Here is a 22,971-nt window from a genome sequence, read left to right as displayed (position 1 = left end):
ACATCGAACGGTTGTTATTATTCTAGTATTCACAACGCTTGACAAACCAATTGTTGTTTATATATTATCTGACGTTTCTCAAGTCACCATATTAGGTATTCATACCATGCTGGATTCTACATCATCAGTTGTACCGTTCGTTGTGCTAACAACGGACCCAAGATCGTTGGGCGTTGTTGTTAAGTTCAATATGTAGCCTATGGCATCCACAACTAACGTGGTTTTTTAAAGGACAATATTTTTTTCAACTTCCTGATGTCTAGGACTTCGTGGGTGGGTGACCATTTATTTCATAACGAGTTCCTCAACAATCGTTAAGGGTAGTCAGAAACTAGAAAGTCTTTTTGTTTTAAGGGACTAGCCCGCTACACATGACCGTCTTTGCAACTCCTGTAAGCCTAAAATGAAATAAGATAAAATGAAATAATAAGATCTAAAATGAAATCAACGAAAACCACCGAAACACTTGAGTTCGGTGTGTCCCAGGGGAAACAATTAACTGCCTTACCGCAACGAAATTAATCAGAAAAAGTAAAAAGGAGAAAGAAAAAACTTGATAGTCTGACAAACAGTCTGACTAAGTTTCGCTTCTTGCTTCTTCTTGTAATACACTGGTACTTAGCTGCACCTGGTTAGACTAGAAGCAGACCCCAGCGTAGTTGGGTAAACGCTAGGATGATGAAGATGATGCTTTATTACACGAAATAAAGTTAATATTGCAACTGCTTATCTATAAGAGCATTTTGCCACAATCCTATTTCAAAAGAATAGATCACCGTATCTAAAATACAGTGTACCTGAACAAGCCTTTGATGCAATATAATTTGAACAATAATTACATAGAATTACCATCGGAGTATATTTTTTTAAAACCCCCATCTAGTTACTGATCGGCAGAGCTGAACGCTGAACAGTGTACAGCCTGTATCTACCATCCATCGATCCATCGACCACAATAACTTATAATTTACCTATATAAAGATATTATTTATTATTTACCAACGGTTACGCTTGTGCCCGTTAATTTTTATGAATTGAATTTTATGTGCGTTAAACTACGATGTTTACAACCTAACTGCGTTGCTTTGTTATGGAAGTGGTTTGTAAATAATAGTCCCGATGTGATGCTAAAGTTGCTAATTGAAACTGATGTATCGATAACGGACTGGGGACGGAACGAGTTGTTAAAAGTTGGAAGCAATTTTAGTCGTAGTTAGCATGAACTATCAAAGCTTTCAGGACGTTCGAAAACAAAACAACAAATCATGAAGTGAAGTCACAGTTTTGTTCCTTTATGCACTGCTTTATGTACCCTGCAATCTGCTGTTATACAAACACAGATAGAAGACATGATGATTACAGAAAAACAAAACAACAACACGGCATCGAACGCGGGCGAAGGAATTCCGTCGCCGGCGCCGCATTCAATTTGTAATAACGCGATTGTATCGATTTGTGGCAAAACGAGATATAATCACAAAGCTCTCGAGGCGTGACCGCGTATGAATGGAGGCTTCGAGCTTTGCTGATAGTTATGACTGATATTCCTACACCGTCGCACCGCAATTAACCGCTGTATCATATGGCCGGCAATTGTTGCTCAACTCGCACAATGGGGGGGCACTGACCCGAACTACTCTTATCTACTCCCTTTTATGCTGCCTTGTTGCGTGTAACATAGTCCACTAAACGGAAAATTATATGATGGACGTGTCTTACTTTGCCAGTCGCACAACCATCGCACTTACACTACTTATTGTAACAACTTCTTTCAATTGTTTTGTTCGACATTACAGAAATGACAATGGAAACGACGGTAAGGTAACAGTTATAAATTATTATGATTGATGTTTAGTTGACATTTATATATTTCGTCTATTAACATACCTTCATGGTCAGCATAATGTTAACTGATCACGACTCTTGGATAGTAATGAGCATTATTCATTAAAGAGTTCGGCTTGAGTGATAAGGTCATTTTGAACAGACAGGATACTCCAATCGATGGAGAATGACGAAAGAATGCAGATACACAAAGCATTTTACTTTCTTGCAAAGTTGAAATTGAAAGTGTGAAGTATTACATGGACGAAAGAGGAGGGATAAATGTAAACCTTTTTTAAACCCTTTTGAAGTTAAAAATCCAAGCTTTTATAGAAACTTAACTCATGTTGTTTTAGGTCTTAACTCATGACTACTTGTTAAGGAGAGGGCAAGACAACCAGAGAACGATTCAATTAAGTTTTTTGGGCAGTCAATTGACATTTTCCTTTCACAATATCAATTGACATATAATTTATGAAAAAATCTTTTACGAAATCTAACTACTAACGTGTTTGTAAATCATAAGTGGATTAGAGGCAAGCGTGTTAAACAACTTACGTAAAACGTTTTCAAAAGGAGGGTCAAGTAGATGCAACAGCCTGGCAACGAGTAATTATTTGTAGTACATTACAAAGACAGTGTTTTCACCATCGCTTGGACGGGGAGAGTTTCCAACCCGATGCACAGCCCGCCTTGTAATTAAGTAACATGTACACAGATAATCTGTAGCTTTCCTATCAGTTAATAATTAGAATGTTTTGTTAAATGGTTCTTTGTAGCGCGAATGTTTGTGTGGAGAAACTTGGGTGTTCGACGTACAAAGTAAGAGTAATAAAAGGTATCGATTTGTTTTGCTTTATTTAGGAATGTTTTCTGAAAAGCCGGTATTTATGTCATATTGTTTCAATTTCTGAACGTAGACTATGCAACAAACATCTCCCTATAGTCAGAAGTGTAGATGTAGCTGAAGGTGAGCAATTAGTGTTATCAAAGCTGGTCGCTATGAAGTTCCATGAAGTCGAGTAGAAATTCCAAACTCTCCAACAGGATTCATTTAATTTTAAAGTGCTATACCAACATTAGAACTCACTACATCTACTGAAATGCCATTTGCAATTTGCATCGCTAATGCTATCTGTAATTACATCAACTACGTGCAAATGAGTTACATCAACAGCGTATTAAGATAAGGGTAGATGACCTAAGAGCCCTAACCTGTTGCAGTAATGTATTAATTCATCTTACATAAGGTTGTATAAGGTCCACGCCCTTATATGGTAAAGTATTTTTCGATTTCTCCATTACGACATTCTTGGGCTGCAATTTTTAAATATCCTTCTTGAAAGAATATAAATTACGAGGCATGCAGCGAGATTTATTTTTCTCGACAGGTTGACTATTGAAGTGTTCAAAAAGACAAGCAACTCTTTACAATGTAAGTTAATTTCTTTGTAAGCTGTGAAGAAGTATTAATGGTACTGGCAATGTCTTGCGAATAGTTACAAAATGATGGTTTTAAGTGTAGGTTATTAAATATAATAATGAAAATACGCCACATATTTTATAAATAATGCCTTTATTCTGTTCTTTTTCATTAGAATAATTTATCAAGCTTGTATGACCTATAATTTGACTAGCCTTTTTATATACTTACTTGAATAATTTAAATTCTTGAAAATAATGAATTGTGGTCTATTGACACTGTCTGCTAGTGCACCAAACTTTCACAATATTCAATCACCAATTTCATTCTAAAAGAAAAATTGAAACAATGAGAAACTTTCCGCTCCTAAGAGATCAGTTTACATTTGCGGGTTTATATGCGGTCTCATGAATAAAAAATAAAAGGTACGTATTTGCAGTGCTGGCTAGATATCGTTACATGTATTATACTTTCACATGAAGTAATTGGAGATGTTTGGGAATTTGCAGTTATTGTGGTTGCTACAGATACGGGAGACAAGAAGCCGCAAAACATTGTGTTAGAGAGAGGTGCCGCTCTTCACCGTTTATTGCGCTGTCACACTTAACAATTCTGCAACCATCAACATCCTTCACCTATTATATCGTCAGTCCACAGGCATAACCTCCTCAAAAACCATGTATAACAATCTCTTACTTTTGAACAGCATCTTGCCGGCGAGCGACAAAACTGCAAAAATATTATTTAAAGAGGTGACATATTCTGCGTCAGCGGACCTACTGTAGATTCACGTAAGGCATCTCGTCGAGAAACGTGAGCAAAAAAACCGCGCCGACCCTAGAACAGGCAAAAGCGAGAAACCGATCACGTTCATGCTTCATCTGGCCTTTGTATAGACGGGTTTTTCCACTTTTCCTCTCTTAGAGAATCCTGAGAATACTCAGAAAATCCCTAAAGGGGGAATCTAGACTTTTAGTGGATTAGTCCTGAATCCTTAAACTTATTGCTCTTTATTTCTCTGAACGAAAATTAATAATAGCTACCTTGGAGAAATCATTAACTAATTTTAACTAGACGATACATTTTTTAGATGTAACATTTGTTTTAAATACAGTTAGTGTTAGTACTACAGATTTTTTGCCTTGTTTGTGCAATTAACCTTTAAAATAATCTAAATAAGATCGCTCTTATCTGAGTAATTATTATCTAAACACTGCAATCCCAATGACTCGGTTGTTTTTGATAATTATGCTCAAGCACGATTGTGTTATTGTGTTAGATTCACTAACCTTAGTTATCAGACTTAAATCTAGGTATAATTTTTTGCTACTTTAGCTATTTTTTTATGTTAACGGGAGTCATGGCATTTGATACGGATGTCTTAAGTCTAGATTATCTATGCCTGTCGTAAATTTAGATATAGGTTGATTATAAATTTTGAAAAGGTCAGCTTATAATCCCACGCGTGTTATACTGACCAAAGTTCAGAATTTCCAACATTTATAGAGCTTGCAAGCGAGTACCAAAAAACACAGTTTTACAAACATCGTATGGAAGCTTTAAGATCAAGATCCAATATCCTTGTTTGTTTTCCTTAACTCAAATGGTATCAAACCTCAAAGACAAGTCTTCACTTCAAACAAACCCGTTATTCTAGACAATAGCTTGATAGAGAATCACGCATTATTTACTGCGAGTGATTTTCACCGAGTGATGGCCGGCACGACTGTCCTAGCTCGTGACAAATGCTTCACGACAATCGTCCCCAGTTCCCTTCCATTTAGTGATAACCGTTCAAATCACGTATAACACAACATATATGGAAAATTAAACGCAGGAACAACAAATAAAGATCCTTTCAATAGCATCCATTTAGAATTCTTAACAGGTAACCTACTACCACCACCAAAAATAAGTCTATTTTAGTTGTGGGAAGGAGATGCCGCTCTACGGAGTGTATAGCGCTATCACACTCCCACTACTGGAACTTTAAGACGTCAACGGACTCCTGAGTTACGTAATTGATTTTAATATGTGAATAGTAAAAGGAAAAGCAATTAAGCGGTTATTACTTTGAGAAGTCGGACATCCTATAAGTTTAGTAGAAATGCTTAATTAAATAATGTATGACGATCACAAGCTTCCATACACGTCGACGAGATTACGTAAGAAAGGGGATATAAAGTCCGAAGTGGCGAGCAAGTCATAAATAGCGAAATTGTGTTTTAAACGTGTCTGTAATAGAACGTGTGTGATAAGCTTTAGTATGTAAATAGTCATGATTCATACGACTAAAGGATATGTTATTAAGACACAATAAAACTCTGTCTGTACACGAAAATCTATTTGTGACACACCCTATGAGTCACACTTGAAATAACTATATGCTAAAATTGAATACCTAGCTAGATAGTGGTGTATATGCTATGCCAATAAAATTAATATTCCGATTCTGTGACTAAATTGATTGACGCTTTTTGTATCTCACTATTAGCTTTTTGGATACAGAGGACGATTGGAAAAAATGGCATAGAAAAGAAGTTATTTGTTACAAATTCCTTTGACGTAAATAATGTGACATTTGTAAGCAATGCTGCAATGGAAAGGTTTTTTATGACGGTTTGTTTGTTTGTATTTACCCGGCGCGAGGCACGAGTGTCAGTTTTCTAGGTCAATGGCGGCCTCCACTTTATTGCATTTACTTTACAGCAATTTTATTTAAATACTAGATGAGATTTATTCACTCTTGATACAGAAACGAATCGATTTTGAAAGTTCGGTGTTTATTTAAATTTCGAGGCTTGGAGTAATTGATTCTATGGGCCGTGTAAGTGCATGGAGAATGGTCGATAATTGTTTGTAATTTAACATTTTTTATATTTATTAATTAATCAGCTATTGGAGTGGCCTTTGCCTAATTTAATGTAAGTCAATGTTACAAAAACTTATATTTTAGTAAATGAAGTCGAATCAGACCAAAAGGTATCGGGGGATAAAGTGTTTTTATATAAGATGAAATACTATTATCAAGCTTAGGTATAATTTGCGATAGGTACAGACTTGACCGGCAAAGCTCTAGGGTTAAACAAATTAGGGTTTAAGTGCTAGAAAGGCGCGTGAACGTGGGCTGGCGTGAAGACAGGCGCGGCTAACGCTAGCAAATCGATTGATCCCGCCGTTAGGAGCAGACCTTCACATACGAAACGGAATATTACTGAGAACTTTACGAAAGTGGAGTTACTTGTTCTAGGTATCAGTATTTTAGCCGTATTGCCTTACCTTAATACAAATATTACTTACATGGACTCTGGTCGAAGTCTTTATGTTTTTATAAGAGGAAAATATATCGTGTTTCCATCGGAATTTCAACAAGCTATTGGAACTCGATGGTAAAACACTCAAATGCATTATTAGTACTAACTTAGTTTATAGCGTTCCCTTACAATGAGTTCATTGTTTATTTATTGTTAAACGGAAAACTTTCACTCTAATGAACATTATACGTATGTACAATGTCGCATTGTTCTCTATAAATTGCATTGTTAGGACAAAAAAGTTGAACTGAGTCGCAATCTCGCGACTTCCTAGCCGCAACGATTTGCCGATTGTTTCACAGTAATGCTGGGATCTGGGAGTGAATGACTGACTTCATTAGTCCCTGCACCTGTGTAATGACTTGGAATTTATCTACAAGTATATAATGGATCTTTCTCGTCTCGGTTCGTCATTATACCAATTTAGAACAATCAGAATTTATACTGTAGAAAATGAGATACAGGAGAATGAATTGTAGACTGAATTGTAAAGTGACTGATTCGGTTTTGTGTCTTTTGAAAATACTTTAACAGAATTTGTAGAAAAAACACAGGGAATGTCTCGTCACTTCCTCTAAACCTAGAATTAAAATCTTTAATTACAGTTTCTAACAAGTGCTTAAATGCAAATAGCTACTAAAACTCGAGAACACTTAATTCTAGTTAATTCTATCTCGGGTCGTGCCTAGTTGTAAAGTTGTAAGAAGCACGAGCTCGCTCTACGAGTTACATTTAATATCGTGAAAGCAAAATGTCAGGGAGGTGAAATGAAATGAAAATTCAAGCGTGCGCTAACGTTTTCTCATTAAGGTGTATGGTATTGGCCCGATGTCTACGATTGCCTGCCTTTTGTCATTAGTAGTAGGAAAATAGCGACTCGCGCTATCGAGATTATCTTTCGATATGGAGAAAGTAAGGTGAAATGATGTGGATAGGATAATGGTCCGGACTCTAAACGAGGGCTTGAATCATCAGACGAACGTATGGGCAAATGGGCTTTGTGAAGTCTGCACTCAATATCCCTATTATCTTTTATGATCGTCTTTCTTTGAGTTCCTGCAATTGAGTAGCTAACGATGGACATAACTTGATACTTGACAATGTAATGGGTATTATTCACTTGTCATTATGAAGATTTGTTATTAGTGTCACAGTTGTTATAAACTAATTTTAATTTGTGTGTTCGTGAATATTGTTTTGATTCTTGTTGATGTAATAGGATCATGTTTTTATTTGCTCTTTAATTACTTTAGGAATGTAATAGAAAGTTGTAATTAAAATCGAATATGCAAAATTTTGTATTTTTCCCACGATTTATATTTACATTTAAACCACAGATTACCAATTTTAAGCTTACTTTTTATGTATTTCATTGGGACATTTATAATCAATTTTTGCTATCGGGTTTTAAAGTTGAAGGAGGCTTTTATACATAGTCTTCTTTATTATAATACCTACTTACTTCTCTTGTTCAGTATGTGTTCTATGTCAAACAAAAATATAGCTCCTACAAAAAGGTCTTCATAAAATAGGTACCAAGTAGGTACTTTTACTATTGTAACATGCTTGTTGACACAGACACTCAACGAATGGAACCTTCCATACCTTCACATTGCTTTGTATTATTGATAGCGTATTGTATTTCCTATGTACACAGACACTTATAAGGTTTAATTAACATTTTAATTTCCTACTTAGCTGCTTTCTGAGGCAAAGTGACGGTGTGTATATTGTCATTGTTCCATTATCTCTCTATTGTATTACAACATTTATAAAACATCTATTGGTTATATATGAATAAACCGGTCTAGTGCGAGGCTTGCAACACTCATAGGACAAAAGAAAAACAAGTTTGTAACCAAAATTAGTCACCCATCAAATTTATGATCACGTCAAACTCAGCTTGACCTCGAGTTTTGTTTTTAAAATAAAATTTCAACTCAGCTAAAGGTTAGTTATCGGGTCTTCGCAACGGAATCATAAAAAAGACATCCCTACTTAATATTATAAATGCGAAAGTAAATCTGTCTGTCTGTCTGTTACGCTTTCACGTCTAAACCACTGAACTGATTTTAATGAAATTTGGTACAGAGATAGAGTAATTGTCCCGGACTTTTGAAGAGTTCTATTGGAAACGCGATATAACCGACATCAACGCGGGCGAAAAGCTAGTATGATATCATCATCATCATCATCATCATCATCAGCCTATCGAAGTCCACTGCTGGACATAGGCCTCTCCAAGTGCACGCCACTGAGATCGATTTTCGGCTTCTCGCATCCAGCTCCTGCCAGCCGTCTTGCGCAAGTCATCACTCCACCGTGCCTGAGGACGTCCTACACTACGTTACACACTAGTATGATATACATATAATAAATAGAAAATCCTTTTTGAAATCGATAACAATGATTGTGAAACTATTGGTCTAAGAGCCCGTGGACGCCTGACCTATGTTATTTTATAAAAGCCGAAACTTTGTCAGCAGATGCTCAAAACATAGGTAAGAACAATGGTCGACTTTTGAAGTCTGGGTCATGGTGGCTTTGGCAGATATACGGTACTAACATTACTTACATATTAACTGGGATATAGTTATAGTTTATAATAAAAAATAAATATAAACCTTAAATAAGTTAATCTTTTCCGTGACTAAAGCTCCCTGATAAGTCATGGAGCAAAAGGAAATGTATAATTATGATGTGGAGGAATACGCGCATCCTGTATAACGGGACGCTACGAGATGTCGACAGGAAGAACATTATTCATCATATTTACATCTTTACTTACGTCAAATATAGTGTCAGTCCTAGTTAAAAAGATACGGTATTTCTTAGTTGAATTATATAGGTATTTTTTTTTATATTTTATTACTTAGTGGTTTCAACTTGACAGAAACGGCTTAGTAAGGTAATTGTATTGTTTTCAATCAACTTCAGAAAGGAGGTGGTTCTGAATTCTTTTGTTTTTTTTTTTATGTTTGGTTCCGCAAAACTTCGGACTGGGCGAAGCTATTTGGTTTATTATTTTTTAATTTAAAGTGAAATAGCTGTTGTAAAAGTTCATTAGTTTTGGCCCCGTAGTTATTTAATTGAAGTCGGTTGTTTGTTTTTGTTGTTTAAACAATATATTTATCAACTACATATTAAAACATATCCTAGCAGCAATAATTCTTGCATGATTATTTAGTGTGAGCAGATGAAACGGGAAACCGATCCCAGCATATCTCGGGGTATTATAAATAACCAATAGGTTTCTGATATTATCAATATATCTCATCTTAGACGACCAATCCAGTTTACTCTTATTAAAGGTGACCAGACCAATGAATTTTACTTCGGATGACATTCCTACATGGAGTAGTCACCTGTCAAAGTAAGCCATTTTATATTGTATCCTGTTTGAAATATTGTAAACATATTCAAATGTAGTAACGGTATATCTATTCCATGTTTCGCTGATATGTAAATGTGACACTCTAAAGACTAATAAACAGGGGTCTACCATCATCTCTTATTGATACGATATTCCAGTTGAAAGAGCGAGATAGCGCTTTTCAAAGTGTATAGTGGCATCTCTCTTCCACATCGGTGTCGGACTTACGTTGTGTGTTCGCGGTAGGCCCCCTGGCTTGAAATCATTTCATATTCAAATGGGAATCAAGTATTTAAAGCGGTATAGGACGAATACGGCTTTATGAGATTCCATGAGGGATATATCCCACTATGAAATATTAAAATCTTCACAGCTAATATCGACCCTGGGGTCCACCTTGCATTGCAGGTCAATTGCCAGTTTTGCATGCGTGAGATTGCAGGTTCGTTTTTTTTAAGCTTTTGTAACTCAAATATTCTTTCTTCGTTTTGCGTTTCAATAGGATATTTGCGGGGCTTGTGTATGCGAAATAATGGATTTGTGAATATTAATTTATTGGTACTTCATTCAATAATAAATTAATATTATCTAATAATACATTTTTGGTGACTAAAGTAAAGAAAGAAATAAAAATTAAAAGCATTTTACTTTCGTTAAGGAAATAATTTCATTGATATTAAAATTTGTCAATAATGAGTGAGCTGTGTCAATAAAATCTATTGCAAAATAAAGTGCAAAAGGCAGAACTTTCGAATGTCACTAAATTGTAATAATTAATGTATAGAAAACACAAGTAAGTATATAAAGGTGCTTACAGATCGAATATTTTGGGCATTATTCTAATAACTAGATACGTATTAAAATCGTATTCGAAAGCATTTGCACTAAAATTTTATTTTTCCATAATTAATAAATCCGCCTGTTTTTCTTTCTAAACATATTTTCACACCGGTCAAAAGGGTATGCCAATTTCCATTTGTTACTTAACTTATACCACGTACTCGGGCAGCAAGAGCACAACAGAAATTATACCTATGTACATGTAGCTCTAGTTTATATTATATGTAATGGCAGTACTTTCGAGCCCTTTCACCGTTCCATCCTAGCGGTGCGGTTTCTTCGTCTATCTGCCTGCATGCGATCTCACCTGCGAGCTGCGCTGATCGGTAGCGGTGATAACATTGACCACTACGAATTAACCCCGGCTTAGGAGATGATAATATTCTGAAGAAAGTTGTAAGTCTAAATATTTGATTTTGGAGATTTCGGATATGACGTTTTAGATCAGTTTAGGTAGGTAGGGCATTACTTAGGACGGGCTTATTTTGTTGTTTCTTTTTGCATCTATTCTGAGGCCTACTGCTGTGCTAAGGTCTTTATTGTTTGACTCCAAAAAAATAGAATTAGAATTAAAAATCCTGGAACGGAACATTTTTGTCTACCCTGTAAAAATATAACGAGCAAAAAACCTACAAATCAACTTTAGAAACAATGTTTACTCGAGTGTTAAAAGAGATAGAGCTTTATGGAACTCATATCTCAAATCGGAAAGTCATTGTTACGGAAAGATATCACAAAACTGTGAAAAATACGAACTTTATCATCTGTTTACCTCACAAAGAAAAAATAGTAAATTAAAACTGTTTGTAGGTAAGTGGACAAACGCAGTCTTACGCAGTCCGTCTATTCACTTTCGTGCTCGCAATAAATCCGTCGTCCTAGATGTTAACCCGCTCATGTAACTATCTCAGCCAAACTCGACACAATTGAAGACATTGATTTAAACACAATGTTCAACCATTGTACTTTGTTACTCGTGAGAAAACTAACGTAATAGTAAAACTCCCAGTTGTTTTCTATTTTAGAGTCATTAAACTGAGTGAACTGTTATGGATTTATTCTCTGGGTTCAAATTTCCGCATGAGGAAATCTTGCTCAAAATATAAGGCAACAATTTTGCCGTTTGCCATATCCGTTGAAACGAATCTAGATTTGAAAAATAATACACACGCAGTCACCAAAATGCGCATTTTTCTTCCTTAAAAGCAAAACTTCGAACAACATACACCATTTAAGACATAACCATAGGTATGAGACATGACGAAAGCCACACATTCATAAGGCGTGACTAATAAACTTGTCCTTCGCGAGATTCCTATCAATTTTACTACACTGGCAACACCAACTCTCCCCTGTATATTGTGTAACGTAGGTACACCCGACGCTAGACGCCAGCAACAGTAAGAGTGTAATTAATTAACTAATTATTCTACTCGGGAACACATGAGAATTTACGTAACCAACATGTGAAGTCTGTACGCACGACTACAAGAATGAATTGCGAAAATCAACTTAATTGCTTTGTAATAAAGATGCTGTTTCTAAAGTTATTGAAGTATAGTCAGCAATAAAAGTTGATGAACACAATCGTATTTACGAAACGTAATAAAATGCAATAAGTTCTGGCGATTAGGAAACTTAATAGCCTTATCATAAACAGATAACGCCCTAAAACAAAACTTCTATCATATTATGGTTTTAATTCTTGTTTTCATGAATTGAATTCATTAACTTTTGTTGGAGACTGTACCTACAGTAAACACTCGAGTTACTCAGTACATGTGAAATCATAATTGAAGCAACGTTAACATATTCCACACCGATCATATAATTGCTTGTACAAATGTAGATTTACAAGCAAGAGATGTTGAAATATTTTAGAATTTTAGCTCCGCACACGTAAAAGATCGAGTTTAGATAAGCCGTTGACTCAACAATATTAACGTGACCGTAGTATTAGCTAACAATTACTTAACCGTTACTTTTGATCCGGGTTATATTTTTATAGTGATATAGTATTACTATAGAACGAACTGCTTGCTTTAATCACTCACTTATTATTTGTAATATCAGTGATGTTGGCTGTTGAACATTGTGGGGGTTTACATCAACTCTCAAAGTATTATTATTGCAGTTTTGAAAGAGGGACAGAGCACGACAGAACATAAAGTAGCGTCTTCCTTCTGCACCCGCATTATTCAGAAGTGGCGGCGGCAGGCCTCCTGTTTTAAAAAGCTATAAAGCTGGACATACTTATGTGATAGTTTGGTACAGAAAACTGCTACTAGAATCAACATTCTTAAGCCTATATGTATAGAAATTCAGACTATTTTAAGGACACTCGCACTTGCCTGTTCGCAAATCCCTGTTACCTCCACTTAATTGATTGGTATTACACTCCCAGACTACGTTAGGAACAAAATTGAACGAGGAAGCCATTAAGTGAGCTTTTGTGTTTCAAATTTGTAATTAGTAAATACATAATAGCTTAGCTAATTATATTACATAGTGTGGTAGTTAGATATGGTGACATTAACTTTTAATTTTCCCTGTTATAAAGACGTCTCAGTCCAAGTATAGGACTGCTTAAGATGTATGTACCTGTAACGTAGTGAAGCTTTTGTCCGCCTCTGTACTCATTAAAAAAGTAGTCTGTATTTATCTATGAATACCCAATAGACAGACTACAAATACACATCTAAAAAATTGTCACTTTGGGAACCTAATTCATAACAATGCTCATAAATACAATAGATCCTGATATCACATGCACTTCATAACTTTGTATGAGTCGTGTGACTGGAACCGACTTCAAAAATATGAAACAATTGATTAGCAATCGCACATCAATTCAAAGATGGCATCGACAAATCGGGCGTAAAATGCAATGTCACGATTAATGTCCCTATTGTACTAAACTATGATGAAGAACTTAAAATATTGATTTTACATAAGATTGCTTTGGAAAGGAAACTCTGTTTGTGGAATTATAAATTGCAGTGTTTTGTATAAGTGACTTTTCCAAGAAGATTACTTAAATTTATCGGTGTCGTTTCAGACAAATGTCATGTCAAGATTACTTAATTTTATTTCAATTGATTGCTAGGGACATAAATTAATACTTAAACAAGCCGTTATTAAAACAAAAGAAATTCCAAAACAAAAACAATTGCACTTTCTTCAAGTCATCAAGGAAAATGCAATTTCTTTGCTATAAATGCGGTAGTTGTACGGTACACTCGGCAGCGGTCGTCAGTTCGAGCCCCGCGGGTGCAACATTACACCTTCGTCCCTCAGGAATGCCGCGCTGCAGGAAGCGGCCATTGACCGACACGTATAAGGACCCACATGGACACACTAATTTCACCTTTGCCCCAACATAATAAGGTTTACAATCCAATAATTTTAATACTGATAGCGTTACAGAGGCCAGACGTAAAAAGTAATAACGACTTTGTCTCAAAGCTGTAAGGTTGAATTTCTGATATTTCTATTGATATGTACATACACTCAAACGGAAAATCTAACAACGTCTCTATTCCTCAGAAGCTAAGATGATTTTTCATGCATTTCATTCAGCACTTCACATGCACTTACAGAGCCCCACGCAAGACATTCTTCGTTATTACTCCACCTCTATTAATATATCTATAAGGTTTGTTTTCGAGTCGCTTTTACCACGATTGTGTGGTCAACCGTTCAAGCACTTGGTTCACGGCTGACCATTCATGTATTTGCAATACAAATGACGATTTACATAGCTGTTGGTTTGAAATGAGATCTCGTAGGCGACAAGTAGTTTAGTGTTGATAAGTTTGTTTTAGAATGAGACAGACATTTTTGTTAGGATAGTCGAAAGAATTAGTAACTATGGACTTTTTAAAGGCTGAATTATTATGTATGTGAAGTATTTTGATAACTACGCAAACGACGACTCAGGCAATCCAAAATAAGCCAAAATATCTGACCGAAGTCACTTTAGTAAGTTATCATATTTTAAAAATGTAAGCTTCAAAGCCTTCCAAAGTAGGTTTATTTATATTTTTTGCCCATAACTTCAACAGAAGCGGATGTTGGTGACATTTTGAGAGCTTTCGGTTGTGTATATTGAAATTAACCACCCTGACAATGGCGGTACCCGAATTTATAAACAGTTTATAGAGATATGATAGACGATGGATTAGACAATCCAACATTCATTTTTGGCAAAATTTTAAATCAAAGTACCATTAAATGAGTAAGACTCAAAATATTTTTTTGCAATGAAAAAATAGACCTCAGATAGGTCTCGAACCTGAGAATCGTAGCTAAACGGACCAGTCATTTTACTACCTAACCTAGATTACTGTCCAAGCTTCCGTCTGTTGTATAATTTTCCCATTTTTCATATCCTTAAAACGCATTCGCGTCAAGCGTTCCCTATAATTTACATGAAATAATTTATTTGAAATTCCAAGTAAATTAATTTCAAACCCAAATTACTTCTTGCATTCTAATACATCAATTGCCTGTCTCAAACCAGTCATCAAGGACGGAGTTAATTAATAAAAGGAGTTATGAATTGAGCAGTTTGACGCATTAAGTATTTGTATCCGTTGCGTGGTCCTAAAGACCTCGATCGCAATATTATAATACCACAGACCTTATAAAGTGGCAGACAGACCTTCACCAAAAAACTAAGAAATAGTAACCTTATTTTGTTTCTTCTTCTTTTTATTTTATGTTAAGAATTGATTCTTAGATTTCGCTCTTTCTCCTTATTGAATTTTATTGAAAACTTTTTTATGCCAAGTCTACTTTTTGGTTGGTCTGTAAAGTGGGAAATAGTTAAGTAAACGACTTTGGTATATAGTCGCGTGACTGTCGACTTCGTTTATCTAGTGTTATCTACCGGACATCAAAACTTTGCTAAGTAATAGAGGTGTCGCGTCGAACTAGCTTAAATATTGAAGTATTAAGCCTTCCATAGCCTTTGAAATTGGATGAAGTAGAGCTTAATTACCAAATATGCAGAAGGAAATATATATGAAAAATAAAAAGAAGATAACATTCTTCGATTACTCATCCCCTTAAACCTATGCATTACCGAAGGTATTCCATTATTAAACGATTTCGTATTTTAAAATATAAAAGTCCTATCTACTCTTCCACTCATAGGAAAAGAAGAAAAAAATCCAAAACAAACGAAAATTGAATGCAGAATCCATGAACCCGCCACTGAAAAAAAATTGTGTGGTGATAATACGAGTTTGTGACATCTTTCACAAATTAAATGTCTTTGTTTACAATCAGGTACATTAACAGCTACCAGCAACAATTTAAATACCTAAGTAGTAAAGACAAGTTGATTGCTAATCTTTCAAGCACATTCATTATGCGTAAGTCGTAACCTGTTTCACAGGGTAACTCTCACTTGTGTTCTGATAAGATACCAATGTCGACTGTGACCTGTTTTGTATGTAGACAGTTTTAATTTATACGTGATTCATTAAGGGCCAAGCTTTGAAGAGAAATGGAAAGTGCTTTTTATTTCAGTGGGGTGTAAAATGCCATCTAGCCTCAAACTAAGCAGAGCTTGTATTATGAGAACTAGACAACTAATAAACATACTTATATATTTCTTAATACAAGCATATATTAAACCCACACAGACTCACACAAAAAACAAATTGAATTATTGTAGGTTTAATTCGATAACCTTTCAGAAATTCCTTGCCACCGGTTTTGAGTGACTTTTTTCCGTTGTGGAGGATCTTCATTTAAAACACAATTACAGAATTAAAAGCTCCTAGTTTGCAATGTAACAAAACACGTAACTTTATAAAGTGTCTTCTCATAAGTTAAAACAAAGAATTTCCCATGTTGGCTTAAGTAACATTGTGAAAACTGCAAATAAATTTCCTTCTAAACAAAATACCAGTCCTCAATTAGTACATCTTTCTTATGAACGCCTGTGAACTACATAACACGGTCTGGGAATCGAGGTTATCTAATGTAACACCAGCATTATGATGTGGACAATGGGCATGACAGGAAACATTGCGATTACGCGACAATTAACTCACTTTGCCACTCGTAATATATAAACAATGTGAAAATGCTCACCTGTAAAGTTATTATGTGTTCGTTGAAGGATATATGATGAAAAGTTTCGAAAGCTTAGCAAGACAAAGATAATGATCTTTACTTGTTTTATGTACATAACCACATACTTTGAAATTATGTATTTTACTGTATTTATTTTCGTACTATTTTATAGAAAAGGCCATACAGGGTGCTGCTAGTATGATTTCCTAAGAAAGGAACAGAAGCCTTAATTGAATAAATGGGTTTCGTCTCGACAATATTTTCTCTCTGCCTGCTTAGTAAAGAAAGCTTTAAGATTTTTGTTTGTTTCTGATCACTATTAGTAGTAATTCTTAGTATTTACAAAAAATATTGTTACCTTGCTAATTTAGTAAACGTTCATTTTTTTAAGAAAACGTGTATGCTTTGCAGGAAAGCTCGATGACCAGCATCAAATAAAGCTCTTTCAACACACTTACTTAACACGAAAAGGCATTTGAAGTCTATTACCTAACCCTACAGATAAATGTAAGAATGCTTTCAATAAAGTATTGATTCAACATCACCTTGACCCGTGAGGCATGTGAACTGCATGTGCCACTTAGCTAATGGAAGCAGAAACACGCACGGACCGTGCTTTTGTAGAAATATAGGTTTAATATTCCGGTGGCCGCTGTAAGAGGATAGGTAGAGAATTAGGATAGTCGTATGTTGTGTAAATTATCCTTTATTTTTTTACCGACTTCAAACAGTAGGAGCTTCTCAAATCGTCTGTATTTGTTTTTGTTGTGACCTCAGAATTTTTGACGGGATGAGCCAATTTAGTCTATTTAACGTAGAATAGCTGTCATTTTGTTCCACAAACATTTTATCTAGTTTGGATTTGAAGTATTTTGTATTTGAAGTCGGTTCTATGTTTTTGTATTAAAACATATATTAGTGTCGAACCCCGCACCAAGTATTTTATCCTTGTTTAACGGGTTTTACGAAGATACAAGAATTCCACCTCGCGAGAAGGTCTATCAACATTTTTTCAAGGAAATTTCTGGTGTTTTAAGCGCGACCATATACAACAATGTAGAGTGGCGTCTCTATTCTATACTTATAATAAATAATTATTACAGTTAGGTTTTCTAGAGATTTAAGTTCGTTACTTCTTCTTCTGCGATTATCGTTACTGTAAAGACCATTAGACTAGGTCGTCACTTAATTGGTCACTGGATTCTTTCAATCATTCGTCATGAAACATTAATTATTGGATCCTCTGGTAACACGGGTGCTACCCATGCAAAAACACAAATGCTTGTTTAAAAAAACACATAAAGTTGTGTACATACTTGTCTCATACTTTTTATAAAACAACCATTATAATCGTGTAAATCAGAAGTAATGATTATAAATATAAATTAATTTCATAACATTACCGTAATATTACGTCAATAACTGAATTGACATAACAAAAAGTAAGAGACAAAATGAACAATGTAGGTTTTTGTTGACGGTAGTTTAAATTGACAAAATTGAGCCTATCCATTACTTTATATTGCATTATTCAATTAAATTGAAAGTTATAAAATAATAATTACAAAATATACTTTAAAAGATACTTTCATGCAACGTAATTTTAAGTAATGGTTTCATTATACAGTTACGTAATTTAATATTGTCACTAATTCGTTATCTTTAGTATTATTTATAATATAACATACGTAGTCATATTATTTAACAATTAGAATGGCGGAAGACATGATTTCTATATGCAGAAACATAAAAACTCTTGCGAATCTAACATAGTTGCTTAGATCGTAACGAATGATAGGAAGAAAAGGAAACTGACTTCAGTATCAGAAACATTTACTAGTTCTAAAAGTTAACATAAAATACAAAACATACATAAATCATAATATTGTAGACATTATACAATATGTCCACAAAAAATGCTTAGTTTTCATTTAAGTAGCGAGTGTAGAGTACTCTGAAAACACTATTAGGTTTTTTGATAGTAACTGTCGTGAGAATGATTCATTATTAAATGATGTAACGGTGTACGCACGCGTATTTATCGGGGTAGATTCCAACATTATAAAAATATAAATCAATCGCGTTTTAAGTCTTTAAAAATTACAGATTATTATATGATAACATGTACGTGTGTTACTTGCAATATTATATATTTCATGTAAAATGTTACGAAGTGTATAAGAATGGCAAGTGTAAATCGGTTGGGAGGATTTTTAGACAAACATACTTATGCCTATTAATAATTGTACAATTATAGAATCGTGTGTGAATACACACACATTACGTACTATTTAGTAACCACCTTTACTATTGATTATAATAAACAGTGCAACCTTGCAAAAACGTGTGTAACTTGTAATAATAAACGGTCAAGTGCGAGATGGACTCGGGACATTGAAGGTTCCATTAAAAGTAAAAAAATGGTCCACCATCCTTTCCAACAAATTTAGACCTATCCAGCGATGTTCAACAATGATTTTTATTTTTTGATGTTACGAGAGATCGTTTATGAGATACAGTCTGATTACACACAGACGGGCAGAAATCTAAGCTAGCTTTAGTAATAGGAAAAACATAAACACATGTCAGTGTAAGTGATACTTAGCAAGAAAATACACAGATTTAAAGAAAATATTTTACTTCCTTATAACACGCAATGCCTATATACCAGGAAAACTGAAAACTGACATTTCAATAGGACTTTTTTTGTTAAAGTTAAAAAGTGAATTTTATTCCCAATTAATAATGCTATTAATGTTACTACCGTGAGAAAATAATACATGTTCCGTGTGAAAGCTTTAATATAAGAAATAATTATTATAAATTAGTTTAAGTAAGTCTGACAGATGATAAATCACACGATGATATTAAATGTGTTGGATCACAACAGTCTTGTCAGTTTAACACTAATAGAACCTTTATTTCTCCTGGAATAAGGTTGGTTTTCGTCTACTATGTATATCAGGATGCACATAGTTGACTCAATCTAAGCCACCGAGCAGAGGGCAAATGAGTTCCCTTCTTTTCTTGATGTCACTCAAACTTCCAATTGAGCACGGATGGCCGAGTGATATAGATCACCACGCTAAACTAATGAGAACGAAGTGTGGCGGGTTCGATTACCGCGTAGGACATGCCTTTGTGAAATTCATAAATGATTGTTTGTTCTGACTATTGCTACCCGACAATAGGATTCAATTATAGAGCACGTCAATGAACTTGTTTTAAACTTATTTTTTAGGTACACGTAATTTTATAGAGCTCTATGGATAGTAGAATCTAGATTTCTATAGAGCCTTTTTTTACCCAGAAAAAGTAGAGTTCTATTGCTTTTCCACTTAAAACGAGTCGTTCCCAAATTAACTCAAAATAACATAAAGTAGTAAATTCTCGTAACTTACTTCTTTAGGTTATAAACGTCATTTAAGCCGATAAGTAAACTATCATCACACAAATAGATTTTAAACACGATATAGTATATCTAATAATGTTCCTGTTACATAAATATTGACCGTCCTATGTTGCGGCGGATATGGCGACGTGAGTCGGCGAGGGTGTGGCGAAGCACTCACTACACGGATTTAAAGCTAGACACAGACTAACTTTTAAAGTTCTAAAGTTGATTTTCCTTTGTCGCCAAATTATGTTACTTCTTGGTAGTAAATAAACGGAGGAACAATAATATAGTGAACCACGGAGCAAAGAAAACTAGACTCTACTTTCCTAATTCGTGGTGTGATCTGTGATCCTTTTTTATCCTTCGAGTTTGCTAAGATATGTAGATCCTATTTTTGTGAAAATTAAATAAGTTTATAGAAAAAATAAAAATAAGAACATAGGCAGTTTGCTAATTGATTACTTATATACACCTTGGTTACTCAATTATGTATTTACGTAGTGTGTAGTGTTCAATAAAAAATAGCATAAACAGATTACCACGATTGTTTTACCTATAAAAACAACTATTAAACAGTTTCAAATAGAGTCCATAGATGCAACACACAGCCAGATGCAAACATGCTAAATCAATTACTCCCACACGCTAATATTAGTTGACCTATTGAGCATAATTAATAGGTAAACAACTAAACACGTCATACTCATAACGTGATAATTGGTACATATCACGTATATTTACGTCATCCCATATGTGTATTACGTAGTCAATACGTCACTATCCGCGCAGAGCATGTCAAGTGACTATACTATGTCGCCATTTTATGCGCCATGTTTGTAATATAGGATCGTATTTGTGCACTAACTGTAGACTGCTTTTGTCCTCAAATGTAAAGGCTTTTCATGTGCAGATGCGTTTTGAAACTTGAAATAAAACATGAATGAGGTTTTTTTGAATGCAGACTTTTTGATACGAGTACTATGCTGATGTAGACTTTATCTGAAACAAATAAAACGGGCTGATGTTTATTCAAATTTTAAAAGTAATGTGTTTTTACTTAAATTTTAAAGTAAAGTAAACGCGTATCCTAATAACATGGCCTAAAAATAATATATTATAAAAAAGATGCCTTCTTCCCTGTCAAAGACGATAACATGCCAAAGGCTGGCAGCATTGCCCCGTTGAATGCAATGAACTACGAAAATATGATAGAATTAATTTCCTCGAAAGTTCCATGGCGATTTTCTGCTTCCGTCTAACCTAAACCCCTTTAGTCCGTCGCTTTTTATCCGTTGCTTACGTTAAACATTAGCTTATGAAATTAACATATTGTAACTTTAAATTGCTAAAAATTTTGAAAAAAAATCGTGTAGGTTCTATTATATTTTTTTTTATAGAATTTGAAATTTGCCATTTTCAACTGTTATTTTTATTCATAGTACATACTATTCAATGTATATGTTTTATGTATGTTTACAACGTGATACATTATTCAAGTGGGTGCCACCACTTGAACCACCAACCACTTAACATGCATCTCATAAGACACGAGAGAAATGGTGGTCAGAGAAGTGGTTCGACACCAGAATATATTGTACCAGCCTTAAATATTAAGGAGATGACTCCATTACTTAGGTTTCCATCTTGCTTGGATGGTCTGTTAGTTATTAAGGAACTTTAAACTTCTCTCCTCTCATATGAAATGTATGACTGGCCAACTGAAATTTAAGAGATCTGGTGCTGCCTTTTAAAGCTATATTATTGAAGGCGTGGAAACAAGACGCGGCTCTACGCCATGTAGCGCGCTCACACTTCCAAAACTGCAATAACAACAACATAACACAACGCCATCTAGTTTCAAACTTAGCAAAGCTGCATTATATTTATTGAAGAGGTGGTATTGAATCCCACTGAATATTAGAAAACTAAATTATTACTGTCTAAAAGGTTAGAGTCAGGATTTACAAGATTGTTTAACATATTTTACCGGTATCAGGTAAACATATTATGATCATAACGAATTTTGTTTCATTAATAAGTCTGTCACTCAAAATTAAGGTGAGTGTGTGAGTTGTTTTAGTAAGGAAAACAGTACATTAACGATGCCACCCAACGACAATACGAATTGGGGTTAAAAGTTAAATAAGGATTTGTTATTTTTAATGTTAGAAGCATGAAGTCTAAACCACCGCGATAATTTCGAGTAGCGAATCATTCTGTCTGATAGATTTCCAAAGATATCGTTTTTTTTTAATTTTATTACATAAATCAATTACAGATACTCGCGTAAAATAGTAATAACGTCACTTGTCGGTAGAAACTGCACTGATAGGGAACGTCACACGTAGTGTGATTTTCTGACATTCAAATGCAACATTATACCGATAATTTTTGGAAACTTATATATCTGACAGCTTAATCTAAAGAATCTTTAGTCAAATAGTCATTTGACTAACAACAAAATATGTCTTTAGTCATATAGCTAAAATATTTATACAAAGAGTTTGTCGTGTACCGTCACGTTTCAGTTAGTTGTCGAAACACTCCCTTGACATTTCCTAATCTGTACCGCAAATCAGCCGCGAGTTCACGATTTGACCGCGTCTGCTCTACCATCAATATTTGCGTTATGAAATATTATAACTTCATAAAACACTCTATAAATAATTCTTTGAAGTACTTAAAATTTTTGTTTGGTTATAACTATACCAGT

The 22,971-nt window shown here is 34.6% G+C and overlaps 1 protein-coding gene and 1 long non-coding RNA gene across 10 annotated transcripts in view; one reads left to right on the top strand and one right to left on the bottom strand.

Moving 5' to 3' along the window:
- The window catches only part of LOC113500869, an 87,134-nt gene that overhangs the window by 3,646 nt on the left and 60,517 nt on the right, over positions 1-22,971 (top strand). The window lies entirely within an intron of this gene.
- LOC113500871 lies at positions 871-7,754 on the bottom strand. Its single transcript, XR_003401238.1, has 3 exons — positions 4,537-7,754; positions 3,883-4,084; positions 871-3,575 (listed from the first exon to the last, which is right to left on the bottom strand). It is a non-coding gene; the product is annotated as an uncharacterized LOC113500871 (long non-coding RNA).

Source organism: Trichoplusia ni, chromosome 14 (assembly GCF_003590095.1).
Source record: "Trichoplusia ni isolate ovarian cell line Hi5 chromosome 14, tn1, whole genome shotgun sequence".
NCBI lineage: Eukaryota > Metazoa > Arthropoda > Insecta > Lepidoptera > Noctuidae > Trichoplusia > Trichoplusia ni.
Note: the sequence above shows the minus strand (reverse complement) of the source record. Positions and strands in the feature narration are given on the sequence as shown.